Consider the following 19,576-nt stretch of genomic DNA (forward strand, 5'->3'; position numbering starts at 1 on the left):
TGAACAAAACTAAACTACAAGCCCGCAGGACCCGCCGAAAGCGAGGTGGGGGAGGAGGGGGGCGGGAACGGCGAGGCGCGGAGAGTGGGGGATGCGAAACGGACTCCGTCCCCTGCAGAGCCGGTGCCTTCGGGGGCTGCACCGCCGCGCGCTCCCACCCGCAAGGTTTGGACTCGCGGGGGAGGCGGAGGGGGAGGGAGAGGAGGATGGATAGGTGGCGGAGGGGAGGAAGCGGTGGTTCTTTTTCTCCGCCCGCCAGCGCCTGCCAAGGCGAACTTGATTGAGGTAGCAGAGCTCGAGAAAACTTTGCAAAGTTTAGGTGGCGCGGTTAGTGGTGGAGGCGCAGGGCAAACCAGCAGTGCCGGGGTGGGTGTGGGGGTGCGGGCCGGGTGCCACTGGGAGGCCAGGTCCCGAGGTGGTTAAAGATCCAGGGATCCTGGGTCAGGTCCGCCCACGGCCCCGGAGGCTTCGAGGGGCTGACTGCGGGACGTTTCTTTAAGAGGCGGACAAGACAGAGCCGGTAGTTCGGGGGTTCGTGCCAGTGCCGAAAGCACTATCCGGAGCCGGCGCAGAGCAACAGCGGGAGAGGCTGGTTTGCCAAGGCAGGATTAGATCCGCCCGCCCGGGGGCCCGGTCCCCCGACTTCCCCCGCCCAGCTAGGGCCGCGCGCGCCAGGGATCTTTGGGGCGACGCGCGCGGTTTCGAGTCGCGCTTCGGGTCTCTGCGCACCACGTGCGCCCAGTGCCGCAGGCGGGGACGTTGGGGCGAGTGCCTCCGAAGGGAAGGGGGCCACGCAGCCAGCGCCAGGCTGCGGCGACCTCCCAGCCCGCGCACCCTTGCTGGGGGCAGGACAAAGTGGCCCAAGCCAACTTCTCCCTGCGCCCTGGGAAGGAAGCGTGGTGCGCCCGCTGGAGCGCGAGGCAGCCGCCGCCCGTTCCACACACGGCCTGGCATTCTGCTTTTCCTCACTGCGCACCACGGAAAGGCATAATTCAATTATACCATCTAATGCCACGCAGCTTTTTCCTCTTTTGCTCTGGAGCCTAGTGTATTTCGAAGGGGGGGAATCTCCCAATTCTCAAATAAATGTCTCTCTCTAAAGCCCAGCTGGGTCCAGTAGTAACCATCGGGGCGAAAAGACATTAAAAAAAAAAAAAAAGAAAAAGAAAAAGAAAGAAAAAGAAAGGGAAAAGTGACAAAGAAAGGAAAGGAAAGGAAACCCCAAATCATACTAGTTTACAGCCTGAAGCGGCTTATTTGGGCTCATTGAGCTCCATTCCAGACCGCTCAGCTCACGCTCTTTCGGGAGAAGCTGGGGAACGGAGAGGATGCAAGGTTATTTAAAGTGACTCCCAGAACAGCGACTCTAGGTGTCTGCGTCTGGGCTCCAGCTTAGCGCGGCCCCGGCGACCCAGCCTTGAATATTGAAACCCGGCTAGCTCGGCGGTGAAACTACCTGTTGGGAGAATGCGCAGTCTAGACTTTCGGCCCTCCTTTCTCCCGCGCAATCCCGGCCGCGACAGGATGGCTCTGGGTTTGGCACGAGAGGGGAGAGGACCGAAGAGCCGCAGTCGCAGCCGCAGCCGCAGCCGCAGCAGCGAAGTCAGCGGCGCCTCGTACTACCCGGCAAACTGCGCTGGCTCTTTGGGAACTGGAAGCAGTTCCCAGTCCGCTGTGCGGGGGCCCCTGCCTGCAGGGATGCACCCAAACTCTGCAGGATTCTCGAAATTCTCGGAAACCGCGAAGCGGTGCCGTTAGTGTCTGCGGCTTGGTGCAAGTCTAACCTTAAAACAAAACAAAACAAAACACAAGAAGCCTCCTGGCTGCTTCCTCGGCGCCCACCGCCACCCCACACTCCCAACACCCAGCACTTTCCCCTGCCCCGAAATTCACTTTACTACTTCTTAAAATTCGGGAAACCCCGCCGCCGCTTGGACGCGCGGCAACCCAGACGCTGCCTGAAGCTCCTGCACGAGTTGCTTGAGGGAAATCACTCTGGCTCTTGCAGGCAAACCGAATCTGTGTGTCTTGAAACCACCTAACTGGACGAGGGAGCAGAGCTGGCAGTAGCAGTTTGAGCAGCCTTTGTAGCTTGTTGGGGAATTTGGGGGAAGCTGGGGGACGGGCGGGGGGCTAGTCTCCCACAGGATCCTGCGGGAAGGACGGTTCGGATCGGGCCCTGGGGCTGGAAGTCTCTTTTGGGGAGCGCACAGCCCGGGTTTGGCGCGCGCGTTTAATTACATGCTTCCCGGCAAACTCTCCCGCAGAGCCGGCCCCGACCTCCCATCGGGGGGGACGTGGAGGCACAGGCTGGGCTAAACCGGGAAATTTCCCTCTCGACGCGGAAGGCACCCGGCGTCGTGTCTCCGATGCGGGTTTCCGCTCCTTGAGGGCGCACCCCGCTGGGTTTGGGGAGCAGTGGAACTCGGGAGAGGCCCCGCGGACGGGCCCGTTTGGGGTCCGAGGGCGCGGGAGGCCTCTCAGTGCGGCTGCGGGGCGCGGCGGGGCTTCATTTCTCAGGGCTTGCGCTCACGTTCTCCACGGCCACAAAGCACTCGGCTTAAAACGAAATGGGGACAAATATCAGGCCACCGCAGGGGAGGAGGGGGGTAAGCCTCGTCTTGTTTAGGATGCTCGTTTTGACAGCGGAGAGGGCCGGGCTACGCGGAGGGACGAGAATTTGTTACTGGGAATTTCTTGCACAGGAACGAACGGTGAGACCTCGAGCTGAGAGACGGCTCGGGGCGCTTCCCGCGCGGCAGACTGGTGGGATCCTGGCAGTGTGCGGTCCGTGCGGCCCCCACGTCACACCCCTCTTCCCAGTCTTAAGTGGCATTTCCCTTCCCAGTGTGCCTCTTTCCTGTGCCCACTCATCCCGGCTTCGTGCTGCCCAGGACCCTTTCGGCGTCCGGAAAAACTCCTGCAAACTTGCCCAGCACCGAGCGCGTCCGCGCGGGTGGGCTGTCCCCGCGCCGCCGCGCCGCTGCCCCGGGACCCTCCGGGGCCTGGGAAACCCGGCGCGTTCTCCAGCTCTCGGCCTCCGCGCTCCTGTTTTATTTCAGTTCAGTCCCAGGGGCACGGACCCAAGGATAATAAACAATGCTGCTTATTAGAGATACAAACGGGCGCAGAAAAGAACCACGCGGAAAAGCAAGCGCAGAGACGTTTTAACAAGTGGCCATACATTCAGAAGCGTCTTTGGAAGCGACCCGTGATGTACAGTGGAAGGGATCTCTTCCGAATTGCAGAAATTCGCAAAATGTAGGTCTGTCAAAGTAGGGTGGTTGCAACTATTTTTATTTATTTGGTTTTGCCTCTGGAAATCAGGCGGGGTTGTTGGTACCTGCCCAAGCCTCCCTCTGTGAGCCGCCGCCTCCTCCTGTATCCTGCTCTTAGGGCGCTAGGCCTCGCAGAAGAGGGAGGGGTCTTCCAGGTGTCCGCAGACTTTGCCACCTTTATTCCAGCTCCCTCAAGAGCCGGAGACATCACCTCCCCTTTAGGCAGTGACAACAAGGCTTTGGGGGAAGATGTCATTGCAAAGGGTGTGGTCAAATAATTCAGAGATACGAAAAAATTTTTTCCCTTTCTTTTTTTTTTTTCTTGAAATATAAACGCAGATACCTTCTGAGTGTTGACCGTGACAATGGGGGCTGGTGCTTCCTCCTGAGGTGCGGGTGAACCGATTTCTGCCCTGCCTGATGGCCTTGGGAAAGGGCCTCCCATCTGTTCTGATTGCCACCCCCCCCCCCCCCTTACAATGTCAGGAAATCTTCCTGCCTGCAAATATTGGCAAGACGAGGCTACGACAGGCGGTGCTGCTTTAAATAGGAAGAAGACCGGGGCGAAAAGAAAGTCACAACCTTCCTACCCACCAGACTACCTGCCTCTGGTCCCCAAAGCCCAAGCACTGGCAAAGGAGATTTATAAGGAAAACCTCCGATTTTGGAGCAGGATGGGAAATGAATCAGCTGTGTGTTCCAGGAACAAATCTCTATTTGATTATCAGGAGCTGGGGTGCCCCAATACAGGTCTCCCCTGTTTTAGTGCCTGATCAACTGCACTTTCTATGGCTGTTTCTCCACTTTTCCATTGTTGTCATTAAGATAAAATGGACAAAGTTTCAGAGGTGCTTTAGTCCAATTCTCTGGGGCAGCAGGTTCCTTCTGACTTTATCCAAAGGGCTGCTCTGCTTCTGATGGTGTTAAGGGGAGAGCCTGGTCTCACCAAAGCTAGCCCCTGTGCCTCACGGAGAACTCTTCATCCTACCCACCTGGGGCTGGCTCTGACTGGGCCAGGAGATCGCTTCTAAATTGCACCCCCTCCATCAACCAAGGACATCTCTCTGGGAATGATCATGGTGCCCACTGCACCCAAGGAATAACCTGAACCTTCTCTCCCCGGCGCCTACCTAAGTTGATGGCTTTGCATGGTGTTCACGCATTTTTGTGTCCTAACTTAATTTCTGTATTATCTCCAGAACTTGCTCAGCTGTCTCCAGCCCTTTCTGCCTACCCTAGAGGCCAGCTTCTTCTAGGAAGGGAAGGATTTGTGCCTGATGAGCTCCAGCTTGGGAGGCCTCCTCTGCAGAGACTGGCTGCATTTTAGAGGGTGCCTCGGGCACTTCTGGTGGTGAACTTGGCTCTCTAGCCTTCCCATTATTTTCCAATTCAATTGGACCATATCTTGTAATTTTATAGAGGAGGGAACTGAGGCACAGAGCAGGGACTTGACTTACCCAAGGGCATATGGTGAGCTGAGGGCAGAGTATGCTCCAGACCCTAGGATTCTTGATTTGAAGTCTGTTTGCTCCGTTTTGAGGCTGGTGTGGCTAACAATGCACTACTGTTCAGGAAGCATCCACGGTGTGCCAGACCATGTGCGGTGCCAGACACTTTACATAGGTTATTATTACAGCAACTCTAAAGAGCATTATTAGCCCCAATAAAAATTTTTTTAATTATAAGAGTAACATTTACATAAATCCAAATACTTCAAATAATACAAAAGGGCCTAAACTGAAAGTAAATCTCGTGCTCTGCCCCCTTTGCCAGATCTAATAGATGTTACCACTGCTTTCTGAAGGAGGAGTGGGAGGCTCCCAGTCAAGATAACCTGCTGCGGCTACCTGTCCAGACCCAGCACTGCCATCACTCTACGATAGCCAAGGCCAGTGGGGAGCAGTGAGACATGAGTGAGGTCACAGATAAAGAGAAAGATCAGGTCAGAGTTCACATGACCCTTTCCTTTCCTCTCCACTTGTACCTGCTAATGCCACAGTTTTTCAGGAGCTGAGACCATAACTCTCTTGGCACAGGTACCCTGATCATTTGTGAGGGCTGCATCCCTTCTAGGTCTGCCCAGTGCAACTGGACAGATAACTTTCCTTGGGCCCCTGTCGCCTAGCTGCTGTCACCCCAGTGCTGCCTGCAACCTGTGCTAGCTCTGGGACTGGGGCAAGTTTCTGAAGCTTCATATTTCCCTGCCTGTCGTCCCTCTGGGTTGTTGAGCAGCTCCAATGCGAGCAGGGGTGAAGACTGTAAACTCGAAATCTCTTCATGTAACTAGGGCAGCGGCTTTTCAAAGGCCTGGTGAGGACCCTGTGGTCCTTCAGTTCAAAATAGTGAATGTTTAGGGCTCTTTGCAAAAGGGCATGTTTGTCAGGTATGGGCGTTTGCATTTTGGGTGTGTTGTGTCTATAGAAGCAGGCATAGAAGTGTGTCTTAAAGTGGTAGGGGATGTTCATTTATCTGTGAAACATGGGAACACTGAGTCTTTGGAATCAGAGACTTCGGTGAATATGAAGTGGATTTCCTTCTGCTGGAGAACACATAGAGCCAAGTTGGTGAGGGCGGAAGGAGGCGCTTATCCTGCTTGGAGTGCACAGTGGGTCGGTAAGAAGTGTGGCTGAAAGGATGACTCAGCCTGTCCTTTGGGTAGGTGTCCCCCACCAAAGGCTGATATTAGAGGCTCAGGAGCAGACAGAGGGCAGTGAGGGTGAATGCTGGGCTGCGTGAGCTTTCCAGAACCAGTAATTTCAGTTGTTTGTTACTATTTTTGTGAGTGGGAAGGAGAGGGATTTTAGAGGATGCATGTGATAATTCTTTCAGAAAAAGCTAGTCCTGTCCTTGAGAGTTTTTTCATTCTGGAAGAATTGCTAGAAAATCCTGAATTGGTGGTGGTAGGGGGGGCCCTCCAGTTGACAGCAAACGATAGGCCGTGGCCATGGGTTCCAGGGCTTTGCAGGAGAGGAGCAGCTGGGGAGGGGCTGGTGACTCTGAAAAGCCCTTCTAGAAACATGCACAAGACCCTAAAACATGCGCAAATCTGAGATGGTATGGAGGGGAGAATCTGAGCGTCCGGGGAGGAAGAAAAAAAAATGGTCTTAAGATGAATGAGGGGGGCTAAGGGGTGGGCCGCTTCCAGAAAGAAACCGTGAAAGGAGGGAAAGTCAGATTTTTTTTTTTTTTTTGAGGCCCAGCCAAGCCTTCGGAGGCCGCCTTCAATGCCTGTCAGGACAAAGGATGCTGCGCCCCCTGGTGTCAAACTGGCAGTCAGCACCGCTCGCTGTCGGGGAGACCCAGGGTCCAGCGGGAAAAGTCCCCGGGTCAGTCGGATGCCTTTTCTTCTGTTTGCTAAGGGAGTTGAAGTTGAAAGAGCCTTTGCTTTCTCAACTCTGGAGTCTAAATAGAGACTCTGGCGGAGAGAGAGAGGGGTTTTGTTGTTGTTTTACGTGCAATTTAGGCCAACAGCACAATGCCTGTTTAGTAGTAGCCCGGTGGGGTGGGACGTCCCCTGACCTGAGAGAAAAGACCTGGATTTGAGGTGGAGTGTTGGTCTGAGGCGAGTCATTAAACATTTCAGAACCTCCCTTTCCTTGTCTTAGAAAAAAGAGGCTAGAGTACGACGCTTTTAACATCTTTCCCCAGCTCTCATATTGGAATTAATTAATTGCTACACTATGCTCCAAGAACCTTGTAAGTGGGACATTATTATTATTATTATTATTTTATTAGCATGCAGGTACCAATGTTATATGTTTCAGCATGAGCTCCCTGATTCTGAGCAAAGGTTTCTGTGTCCCCTTTCCTTTTAAAAAAGCAAAATATGCCTCTTTTCAGCACAGAAGCCATCCCTTCCACCTTTTATGGAGCCTCCTGGAAAAAGCAACAGAGTGAGCAGGTCTTCAGTGTCTGCTCTGTTTCTTTTAAAAATAAAGTAGGAAAGTGTGGTGCTGGAAATGATGCTACTGAGTGTTACATGTGGTAGGTGTGAATATATGCTTCAACAGCTCCAGGCACAAGACCAGAAACGTCCCCAGAATTAGCAGAGTTTTCAGCTATAATCTGGCTAACATTTCTACAAATAGGTACAAAGACCAATTTGAGAGTATGCTCTCTCGAAGGGGCTGTATGGTTGGGATTCCACTGAAATTTAGGGCCATCCCTTATACGGTCAGGTGATTTTATTAGGATCGGCCCCAGGAAAAATTATATAGTGGCCGAGAGTTCCCTTTCCTAAGACCTACCAGTCTAATTGCTGGAGTGAATAGTTACTTATACCTCATAGTTATTTCTTCTTTCTGCAGTGCACTTGAACTCTATCCGATCTCTGAATGATGGATACATTTTAGTTTTTGTTTTTAAGAGAGTGATTATAAGTTGCGCCTGGATGGCTCAGTCAGTTAAGCGTCTTCCTTCATCTCTGGTCATGATTCCATGGTCCTGAGATCGAGCCCCACCTTGGGGTCTCTGCTCAGCAAGGGGGTCTGCTTCTCCCTCTCCCCTGCCACTCCCTCTGCCTTGTGCGTGCATGTGTGTGTGTGCACGTGCGTGTGTGCACACACACACACTTTCTCTCTGCCAAATAAATAAATAAATAAAAGGAAATAATGATAGCCCTGCAAAAGATCACCTGAGTCATCCTGCAGATGTGGAGGATGTGTGTGGCCATGGTTGTGTAATAGACGGTGTTGCTATTCCATATGCCACATGAGAGGAGCAGGTCCATCTGTGCGGCAGAGGTGAACAGGAGGAAGAGCAGCAGCATAAACAAGATGACCTGTGGCAACTGCTGGGGACTAGGCCAGTGCAGAGAGTTGGAGCCCTGTGTCCCTCTAAAGGGAACAGTTGTGGGGCATCTGGGTGGCTTAGTGGTTGAGCCTCTACCTTTGGCTCAGATTGTGATTCTAGGGTCCTGGAATCAAGTCCTGCATCAGGTTCCCTGCAGGGAGCCTGCTTCTCCCTCTGCCTATGTCTCTGCCTCTCTCTCTCTCTCTCTCTCTCTGTCTTTCCTGAATAAATAAATAAAATTAAAAAATAAAATAAAGTGAACAGTTGTGTTGTAGGCTGAATTGACCTCCAAAATTCATATGGTGAAGACCTAACCCTCAATACATCAGAATGTGGCTGTATCTAGAGATAGGGCCTTTAAAGGTGTTATTAAGTTAAAGGGAAGTCATTAGGGTAGCTCTAATCCAGTGTGACTGGGGAAGTCCTTACAAGAAGGGGAGGTTAGGACACAGACAGGTATGGTGGGAAGACCGTATGAAGACATACCAAGAAGGCAGCCATCAGTAAGCAGGAAAGCCAAGGAGTGAGCCTTAGGAAAAAGAATTCTGCTGACACCTTGTTCTCAGACTTCCAGCCTCCATATTGTAAGAAAATAAATTTCTGTCATATAAACCACTCAGTCTCTGGTATTTTGTCATGGTACCCCTAGCAAATGAATACAAGTTGCAACTTGGCACCAGCTGATTTTATGGATCCATTGAGGGATGCGGACCTAGAGTCTGGTATTTTTTTTTAGCTTTTAAAAGAGGTTACGAATCTTTTGCTTCTTAAATGTTGGGAGCAGGGCATTTCGTGGACATGCAACCTGTGTGCAGGCACACAAGCACCCCATACTTGGCCCAAGGAGGGCCTCTGTACTTGGCTACTTGGTTTAATGCTCTGCTGTGGCCATCTGGAAATTCTTAAATTTTGAACAAGGGGCCTGCATTTCCATATCGCCCTGGGCCCTACAAACTATGTAGTTAGTCCTTGTTGACAACTAGCACAAATTTAAAATAAAGCACTGGTTAAGAGTATAGGGGTTGAAACAAAATATGTCTGAGGCTGGATGTCACCTGAGATGCTAGTATGAACTTTTTGTCACCAACTGGATTAAAACCTTCCATTCTCTGGGAATCCCTGGGAAGGAATTTATGGTGCCCAGAGATTTTCTAGGGGTGGGACTAAAGACACAGATATTCTGCAGGTGTGCTTTCCTGAGATTCTTCATAAGCTAGTGTGGCCCTGACCAAGATTTTATTTTCCCCCCTCAGGGATGGGCAGTGAGAACTTCACCATAAGAATATGTTGAGTGGGGGACCCCTGGGCAGCTCAGTCGCTGAGCCTCTGCCTTCATCTCGGGGCCTGATCCGAGGGTCCTGGGATCAAGTCCCGCATCAGGTTCCCTGCAGGGAGCCTGCTACTCCCTCTGCCTATGTCTCTGCCTCTCTCCCTCTTTGTGTCTCTCATGAATAAACAAAATCTAAAAAAAAAAAAAAAAAAAAAAAAAGAATGTTGAAGAACTGCCCAACACAAGGAACTAAGTGGTTGGTCTTGGGTGGAGGGCTGGGTTGCGTCCTGCATATAGCTGGCGCTGGAGGCCTCCCCAGAGTCATCATCCATCCAGGCTTTGGAGTTGGGCTTTGGAAATTGGAACCGAGTAGGCTTGTTCCCTGTCTCAGCAGGAGGACCCCAAGGTCAGTGCAGCCCCAGGTCTCCAGGCAACACGGAGCCTCGGAGCCTCGGAAGTAACAACAGTGAGAGAGGAGTGGCTGGATTGCGATTTTCTGCCTGCAGTTTGTAAGCAAGACTCTTGCTTTGGAGAGAGTCAGCCCCAGGATTCTTGAGGGGTTCCCAGTTGGGCCAGGCTGGGAAGGTTGAGCTGCTAGAGGGAAACCATGCCTGTTGTGAAGCAGACCTGAGCGCTTAATTGTACGTGGACAACGCACTTCCATTTCATGGTGCATGCCATAGCAGTCGATGCTAATTTGGAAGGGGAAGTTCTGCCCCTGCTGAAAGGAATGTAGTCTTCCATGGGGAGAGTCATGGGGATATGACGGGGAGATCCTGTTTTTAAGGCTATGCACTGATTTATAGAAGCTCACTGAAATGTTACAGCGGAATGTTTGGTCAGGAGGTCTGCTCTTCTGGTTCTATTTCTGCCCAGTGCTGGCTAAGGGGAGAGTGTACATTTTAAAAGAAGTAATTTCTTATGCACGTTTCTGCACACTCCCGAAGGGGACTGAGTGAAAGACTGTTTGAGACACTGAATTTCTTGGAAGAAAGTTGCTATATAAATTAGTAGAGCTTTTTTTTTTTTTTTTTTTTTTCTCCCCATGGCAGGTTTGCAGGACACACCAAAGAACATTCCCCTCGTGCAAGAGAGAAAATGAAACTCTCTCCTGGTCTCTATCAGGAAAGCTAAAATTCCCCCCTTTCCTTCAAGTTTCCCAAACCTTGTGAAGATGATTTTCAGATCAAAGAGTAAGGTTTTATTTTTTTACTACTCTTTATAGTTTGTATGCAGAGAGTCCCTGAAGGAGCACTGTGATGGATAATTATTGTGGCCTACCGCTGGTGGACCAGGACTTAGGTATGGCAGGGAGAATTCATCCACACCGGCACAGTGCACCCCAAGTCAGCCCCTCCTTTCTCCTGACAGTGCCCTCCTCTTCTCTGAAGTATATGAGCAGGACTCCTTCGGGCTGAGACCCTCCCCAGATTCTTAATGGGTTTGGTGTAGTGACCCCATATTTAAAAGGATCAAAATTCTATATGTAGTATTTCTGATCTGATTCCTAAACAAAAGCCCCCTTAAACAGGTGGAAAATAAGAAACCTTTCTGGGGTGCCTGGGTGGCTCAGTCGTTGAGCATCTGCCTTTGGCTCAGGGTGTGTTCCTGAGGATCCCGAATTGAGTCCTACATGGGGCTCCCCACAGGAGAGCCCCCTCTGCCTATGTCTCTGCTGATCTATGTCTCACATGAATAAATAAATAAAATCTTAAAAGGAAAAGAAAACTTGCTAAACATTTTAACTCAGAAGACCATTAATTTCAGAGAAATTAAATTTATGTCCACATAAAGACTTGTCCACAGATGTTCATAGCAGCCTTATTCATAATAGCCAAAAAGGGGAAACCATCCAAATGCCTATCAATTGATGAATGATTAAACGAAAATGTGGTATATCCACATGATGGAATACTACTTGGCAATAAAGATATGGCATGAAATATTGCTAAATGCTACGTTGATGAACCTTAAAACATTATGCTAAGTGAAAGAAGCCAGTCACAAAGGAATGTGCATTGTATAATTTCATTCATATGAAATTCCTAGAATAGACAAATCTACAGACCCAGAAAATAGACTTGTGGTTGCTGAGGGCTGGTCGGGGGGAGGGCGGAGGGCAGAGTGCAGGCAATGGAAGATGCAGCACTATGGTAGTTTCTTTTTAGAGTGACGAAAATGTTCTAAAATTAATTGTGGTGGAGAATGAACAACTCTGAGGATGGATCAAAAAACACTGAATTTTGTACTTTAAATGGTGAATTGCAGTGTGCAAAGTATATCTCAGTAAAGTTGTTAATTTTTTTAAAGAAATGATACTTTTTATTTATTTTTTATTTTTTATTTTTTTAATTTATTTTTTATTGGTGTTCAATTTACCAACATACAGAATAACCCCCAGTGCCCGTCACCCATTCACTCCTACCCCTGTCCTCCTCCCCTTCTACCACCCCTAGTTCGTTTCCCAGAGTTAGCAGTCTTTACGTTCTGTCTCCCTTTCTGATATTTCCCACACATTTCTTCTCCCTTCCCTTATATTCCCTTTCACTATTATTTATATTCCCCAAATGAATGAGAACATATAATGTTTGTCCTTCTCCGACTGACTTACTTCACTCAGCAAGAAATGATACTTTTTAAAAGACTATTCATTTATGTCTCTTTTCCTGAGGTTGATCACCTCAGGACACGTTTCTAGGCTGAGGAACAGCTTTTTATGAACTGAGTGAAATGACAATGTGAAAAATGGTGATTTTCCCTCACGTAGAGATCTGACTTGCAGATCCATGTGTAGCTACAATACTTGTACCTGTAACTACTTTGAACTTTGCTGAAAATTTTTTCTTTAGCTTGGAATCATTAAAATATATTTAAACAATACTAAAGTGACTGCCGGGGCAGCCCGGTGGCTCAGCCGAGCATCATGATCCTGGAGACCCAGGATCAAGTCCCACGTCGGGCTCCCTGCATGGAGCCTGCTTCTCCCTCTGCCTGTGTCTCTGCCTTTCTCTCTCTCTGTGTCTCTCATGATTAAATAAATAAAATCTTAAAAAAAAATAAATAAAGTGACTGTCGTTTTGTCTTCCTAATACTCCTTTCCCCTCCTTTAAGTAATAGCACCCCAACTTTCTCTTAAGGAAACATCCACCTCATTTTTAGTTCATGTGGTTTGAATATTGCTGACCCTACATAGGCCTCAGGCTCTATGAGTCAGGCCTGATTAATCAGCACATTTTATCCAGCGGCATGTTGGAGCTGCCTCATACCAGCTTATTCGAACCAACTGGTAAATTTTTAGGAATTTTGTGAGCACGTTGTTCAATGTGATCACTATTAAAATTTAAGTATATACATTTATAATTAAAGTATATTTAATATAGAGTTATTAGGCACTCAAAACTCACTTCCTAATTATTTGAATATATTTTATGATCATTTATGCTCTGGAGGTTACTTATATCTATCGAATCTACATGATTTAAGTGTGCCACTGTGCATCTCCTCCCAGCTCTGTATTCAATGACTTCCTGTTGGCAGCTTGAAATTGATCATTAGCAGTATTAATACCACACAACTATGTAAATGCTGTATATCATGGCTTCTCCTTTGCTGCAAGGAGATTGTTAATCATTTACCAGCTGTAGTGGGTTAAATAGTGCCACCCCTCCCAACCCCCACAACCCCCCACCCCTACCAAAGATGTTTGTTGTCCAAATGCCTGGTATTTGTGAGTATGATTTTGTTTGGGAAAAGGATCTTTGCAGCTGCGTTTAAGTTAAGGCTCTTGAGATGAGATCATCCTGGATTATCCCAGTGAGCCCTCAATACAATCATGTGTGTCCTTAGAAGAGGCAGAGGGAGTTTGACACAGATACACAGAGGAGACACACAGATAAGACAAGGAGTCAGGGAGATCAGAGAGATTGATTGAAGGGATCCAGCCACAAGCCAAGGAATGCCTGGAGCTACCAGAAGTTGGAAGAGGCAAGAAACAGAATCTCCCCTGGAGCCTCTAGAGGGAGCACAGCCCTGATGACGCATTGACTGGATCTCTGGTCTCTAAAAATATGAAAGAATATATTTCTGCGAGTAAGCCATCCTTCCTGTGGTAATTTGTGATGGCGGCCACAGAAAACTAACATACCCACACACCACTGGATTACTATTGTAAGGTCAGGGATGGACATGTCACCCTAGTTAGGACAATGGGAGGTCAGCTTCTATTGTCAAAGAAATCATCTCCTTCTACCAGGGTTTACTGAATGGTGCCGTTTTTGCCACCACATTGGCCTAAGAATGAAAACAACACAGAAAGTCATCAATTTGGGACCTAGGGAGAGACATTCTGGACAATGTTTGGAAGCTGGATCTAGTCTACTACTGGAATTCTCTATTACAGAAATTAATTTATTTCCTTTTTAACAAGTTCCAAACCAATGTACGCCTGTGAAGTTTAAGAGAACATTTGAAAGGGTTCATTTGCACAGATGGGGTTGTAAATACCTACAATGGCTATCATTTGATCAGTTACTATTGAAATCAGGCATAATAACAAAGATAATTAGGGAAACATATATCAGTGAACAATCTGAGATCTACCTGAATTTAATCATGTTGATTTGTCCCAGAAACAAATCAACGTGCAAACAAACATTTATTGCACCCAACCATGTTTAAAGCATTCTATTCAGCACAGATATCCATACATTTAAGAGCTTAGAACTTATTTGCCAGTAAGGAGTTTAGGATAGCTCACATTACTGAGATCACCAGCAGTACTAACTTTTCATTACAATAGTTCATATTTTTCTGGACAGTACTACATTCATATAGTTACATTATTTTTCCTAAAGAGAATTTATTTAATGCATGATTAAAATATTTTAAGTTCTTTATGAGATTACACTTAAATACATTCACAGATCATAAAAAAACTTGGCAAATTGAATGGTTTGAGGAAAATAGTCTTCTAGTGATTTTCTTTCTTTCTTTCTTTCTTTCTTTCTTTCTTTCTTTCTTTCTTTCTTTCTTTCTTTCTTTCTTTTTTTAAGATTTTATTTATTTATTTGACAGAGAGAGAGAGAGAGAACAGGAGCCAGGGGGACAAGAAGAGGGAGAAGCAGACTCCCCACTGAGCAGGGAGCCCTATGCAGAGCTTAATCCAAGAATCCTGTGATCATAACCTGAGCCAAAGGCAGATGCTTAACCAACTGAGCCACCCAGGCACCCCTCTTCTCGTAATTTCCAATGATACTGTGCCTTTGGTAATTTTGTACTTCCTTTTTTTTTTTTTTTTTTGATAATTTTGTACTTCTTAGGAATTTTTATTTTCCATTATCTTAGTAATTTGTTAGCATCGATAGGAACATTTCTGAAAGGAGGGTGTCACAGGAAGTCCCAGAGATAGACATACTATGTTGAATATTTTTAAAATAAAAGGAAAATCCTTTAACATCTAGCATTTCAACCTGATTTTTTCAGCTTAGGAGATTTAAAATTAGTATTGCCCCATAATTCTATTTCTTTCCTATACCTTTCAAATAGCTTTTGTTTTGTTTTGTTTTGTTTTTTTGATGAGCACATTTTTCATTCTGGATGAATTTTCAGTCCACTTTTTTTTTTAATTTTGCGTTTTTTTTTTTTTTTAAGGTTTTATTTACTTATTCATGAGAGACATAGAAAGAGAGAGAGAGAGGCAGAGACACAGGCAGAGGAAGAAGCAGGCTCCATGCAGGGAGCCTGACACGGGACTCGATTAGGGGACTCCAGGATCACACCCTGGGACGAAGGCAGGGGCTAAACCGCTGAGCCACCCAGGGAATGATTCCCCCCAGTCCACTTTTTAAGTCTAATTAAACTCACCTAAGTTTAACTCAGGTAGTATTTGGGGTTAGTTTCTTGTTTAAAAAAATTCTTTTCTTTTTTCTTTCTTTTCTTTTCTTTTCTTTTCTTTTTTCTTTTCTTTCTTTTCTTTCTTTCTTTCTTTCTTTCTTTCTTTCTTTCTTTCTTTCTCTCTTCTTTCTTTTCTTTCTTTCTTTCTTTCTTTCTTTCTTTCTTTCTTTCTTTCTTTCTTTCTTTCTTCTTTCTTTCTATTTATTTGTCTTGAGGCAGGAGGGAGAAGTGGGCCTTAGAGCCCATTACTAATAATGATGATTACATCAATAAACTAATGCCCACTTATCTTGATTTAAAATAGAATGAATCTTCAAATGCAAATATCCGAATATTATATTAATGTTAAGCACTTTATATTGGCGAATGGCATTACTTATTAAAGAAAGAATTGTTCTGAGTATTTTCAAGGCAAACAACAACCAAAACCATAAACTGCCAAACACATAAAGAACAAGCAAGCAAACCACACATATACAAGCACACACATGTGAGGCATAGGCAATAAGAGAGTTCACTAGGCCATACAGTGGATATTAATCAATCGATAATAAATCAAGTCTGTTCTCCTTCTAGTCTAGAACAATCCTCTTTGCTACAAAAAGTAGCCCTCAAAATCTTTTGGTTGATTACCATCATTATCAATATGGACTTCAAGGAAAATGTGAACAAAATAACCCAAAAAACTTAGCTTTCAGATTCCCCATTTTTATATCCCCACAAAAGCCTAACATAAAAACTGGGAACAAATCAAGTTCACCAAAGACAGGTAAACAGACCTAAAATAAGTGTTTAGGAAGTCACTTTCTATTAACAAAAGTAGCCTTTCAAAATTACTCTTTCTTGATAATGCTGGCTAAGGAGAACCCAAGCAAGTTAGGTTTTTTCCTAAGGCTACAAAGAAACTCACCACCAAAGTTGAAATACAAGGAACCGGAAAAAATCAGTGATTTGTTCCCTGATGGCAACTTTATGCCGGAGACACAAGAGTTTCTTTACACTAAATCGTTTTCTTCATGTGGAAAACACTGATAGAAATCTAGGTGAATGAATATAATTAAGTACTTATGTGGCTTCAACTCTAAACTGCTTTTTTTTTTCTTTTTCTTTTTCTTTTTTTTTAATCAAACACCTCAACATTTGCCCAGTAACCAGAAGAAAAGAACAGCCTTCTAAGAGTGAGGCCCTCAAGACATTTCCAAACTGCCTGGACAAAGGCTTGGAGTGACTACAATAGTGAACCATCCTGCCTTGGACCCGAATCTAGATTAATGACCTAATACATCTTTTCCAACTCTGACTGCCATGGTTTTATGAGCATCAAGAACTGGGTGTCTGCCATTGTCAACAAGTAGAACTTCTTCAGGGCTTGAACATCCATAGAAGCTCAAGTACCCCCCAAAACAGAGATCGCAGAGTCTCCCAGGGCTCTGGGTGTGACCTCTAGCTTTCACCTGTGACACAAACTACTCTTTGGCAGGATAGTCCTTAAAGGAAAGGAAGTGTGCCTGTACCCTCCTCTGTTATCTCCATTTAAGAACTCTGAGTCAGAGCAGGGCAGATCTCTGAGAAGCCAATTAAGCTTAGCTTAAGGGCCTGTCCTTTTCAGGGGCCCCTTCAGAAGTGCTGTACCTAATTTTGTATTTGCAATTTTGCATTCTTCTTAACAAAGAGTCCCCTTAATTGTATAAGCTATAGCTGCCCATCCCCCTCACCCCCACTCACTGCCCCCCCACCCAGTGCCATAATAGGAATCTGCCCCTGAGCTAGGTTGATTGCACCAAATCTTAGTTTGATAAAAGTGTAAAAATTAAACACAAACTCCCTTCATCTTTTTTTTTTTATAAGTTTATTTATTTATTTATTTATGATAGCCACACGGAGAGAAAGAGAGAGGCAGAGACACAGGCAGAGGGAGAAACAGGCTCCATGCACCAGGAGCCCAACGTGGGATTCGATCCCAGGTCTCCAGGATCGCGCCCTGGGCCAAAGGCAGGCGCTAAACCGCTGTGCCACCCAGGGATCCCTCTTCATCTTTTATGCCATCCCACTCCTTACCCCACCTCTGGCAAGTCACGGTTAAAGTGACCTCTTAGAGTCTCGGGTCCTCAGTTGTCCTCTCAACTACAGCAGTGCTTCAAACACTGGTTGCATTTTAAATTTATTCTCCTTAACTCCACTTTAAAAGCATATTTCATTGTGGGTTAATTATTACAATGGCTTGTAGACTTGAAACGTCAGAAGAATTTCCATGAGTGGCCCCTCCTGGGTTAAGCAGCATCCCTGCTCCAATTTCAGTGAAGTTTTGTTTTCCAGTAAAGTTAATGGGTTTGGACTAGCCTTCTACACTTTTGTAACGGGGTTCTCCAGGGACCAAGCTGCAGAAACATGTATTTTTTCTGATTACAAAAGTAATGGCCTATCTATGTAAATATATATACACACACATATAAATAACTTAAAACATGGTAGTAATATATAACATTGAAAGTGAAAATCTTCCATAATCCCACACAGCTGAGAAAACCAGTTAACGTTTTTTTTTTTCAAGGCATATATTAAAATTTCATTTATTATTTTACAAAAGATGGGATTATAGTTCAACTTTGAAGCATGCTACTTTCCACCTAGCAATAGGTCTTAGACATCTTTCCATGCCGGTCTGACAAAAGTGATCTTTTTAAAATCTTCTTTTTAATGGCTCCATGGTATTGTACTGGATGGCCAAACCATACTATCTTTAACCAATTGCCTGTTAATGGACGTTTGGGTTCTTTCCAGTTTTCCCTCTACCAAATATTCTTGCAAACAGCATTTTACACTTACATCTTTGAGCCGTCGTAGGAGTATTTCTCTATGATGAATTCCCAGAAGGTGAATTATTATTGGGTCAGAGGGTATGAGCATTTCATTTTTAACAGCTCTTGCCAAATTGCCCTCCAATAATTTTATACCGATTTACACCTTCAACCACACTGTAAGAAGGAGCCTGTTTCCCCATCCCCCTTAGCAACACTAAAACCATGCAATTTAGGGATGTCTGATGTGAGTTAGGAGTTAAGAGGTTCAGCCTGTGGAGTTTTTTGCCTTTGTGAAAAGCTAACAAAGACATCAAAAGTCTCCCCCTTTCCTTGGTGAACCCCCTGCTCCGAGTGAGCCAATACCCAGACAGACATCTAGCTAATGTGAGAGGTAAAAATTCTAACACCTAATGCTTGTATCTAGCTGGATTTTGTCAGAGATAATTTGAGTGTATAAGCAAATGTGTTAGTTATAGAATACTTAATAACTTAATTATTCAAGAAATATAAATCGGTCCTGACCTTAGCACTGCTGTTTTAGTGTAAACAACACATTTAATCTTAGAGCATCAGTATGTTTACATGTGCAAAGTTCCTTGATTTCATCTTTACGTTTATTGGTGCAGAGTAATTTGAAAAATCTATTCTTTAAAGATAGTGAAAGGTGGCTTTGATTCAGCCAATTAAAGAAGAGCAAGTTTTGCCAATATCCAGGCTTCAGGAACTTGTTTTGAGGATTGCTATGGTTTACAACCCTCAGAATTAGGATCATTGGGTATCAGACAGGAAAAAACCTTTAGGGGTTATCCAGTCAAAAGATTTTGAAACTCTGCTCCACAAAGCCTTGGGGTTGCTTCAGGGAGACAGAAGGGGTTGGTGGAAGATGAGGCAGCCCATGGTTAAAGGTTCATGGTATTCCAAACCTAATTGCACCACAAGACCCTGCTTTGATCTGCTTCATATGGTGAGTTATATAGTATGCTATCTGGAGCAAGTTGATCTCTTATTTTCCTCTTCTGTAAAACAGAGACGATAACGGTGTCTATTTAAGAGTAGTGAGAATTAAATCAAGTAATACTATACATGTATAGGGTTTAGCCCAGTGCCCCGCACATGCCAACGACTCAAGAAATGTTTGCTAATCTATTATTTAAGATTTTCCTTTGAAAAAGGATTCCGTTGCTTACGTTTCAAAATGACCTGTTTGCTTTTGCATCTATAAAATAAAGTGATTACTTTGAATGGAGTAGTTTTAGTTTCGATTTCTTTTCTGCTTCCCCATCCAATGATCTTACTCTCAGATTCCAGGACACTTTCTGGAGATGCTGAGGGTTCTGAGGGTAACTGGCCTCCCACGCACCAGGTGGCACCACTTGAAGCCCAGCTGGCTGAAATCATGGCTCCTCTATCTGCCTTGCTCTTGATTTATGAAAGAAATATGACCTTGTGAAGAAAAGCTTTCCTTGCCCAGTGGGAGAATTCCCCCCACCCTCTCCACCCCAGGCTCACCCTGGGAATTGAACATGAAAGCTGCAAAATGTTAG

The 19,576-nt window shown here is 45.8% G+C and overlaps 1 long non-coding RNA gene across 1 annotated transcript; it reads left to right on the forward strand.

Annotated features, from left to right (window-relative positions):
- Window positions 1-79: 79 nt before the first annotated feature.
- On the forward strand, window positions 80-19,272 carry LOC111098046. The gene is made up of 3 exons (XR_005366774.1): window positions 80-165; window positions 10,392-10,532; window positions 16,380-19,272. It is a non-coding gene; the product is annotated as an uncharacterized LOC111098046 (long non-coding RNA).
- Window positions 19,273-19,576: the final 304 nt, after the last annotated feature.

The sequence above is a fragment of the Canis lupus genome, chromosome 11, assembly GCF_011100685.1.
Source record: "Canis lupus familiaris isolate Mischka breed German Shepherd chromosome 11, alternate assembly UU_Cfam_GSD_1.0, whole genome shotgun sequence".
NCBI lineage: Eukaryota > Metazoa > Chordata > Mammalia > Carnivora > Canidae > Canis > Canis lupus.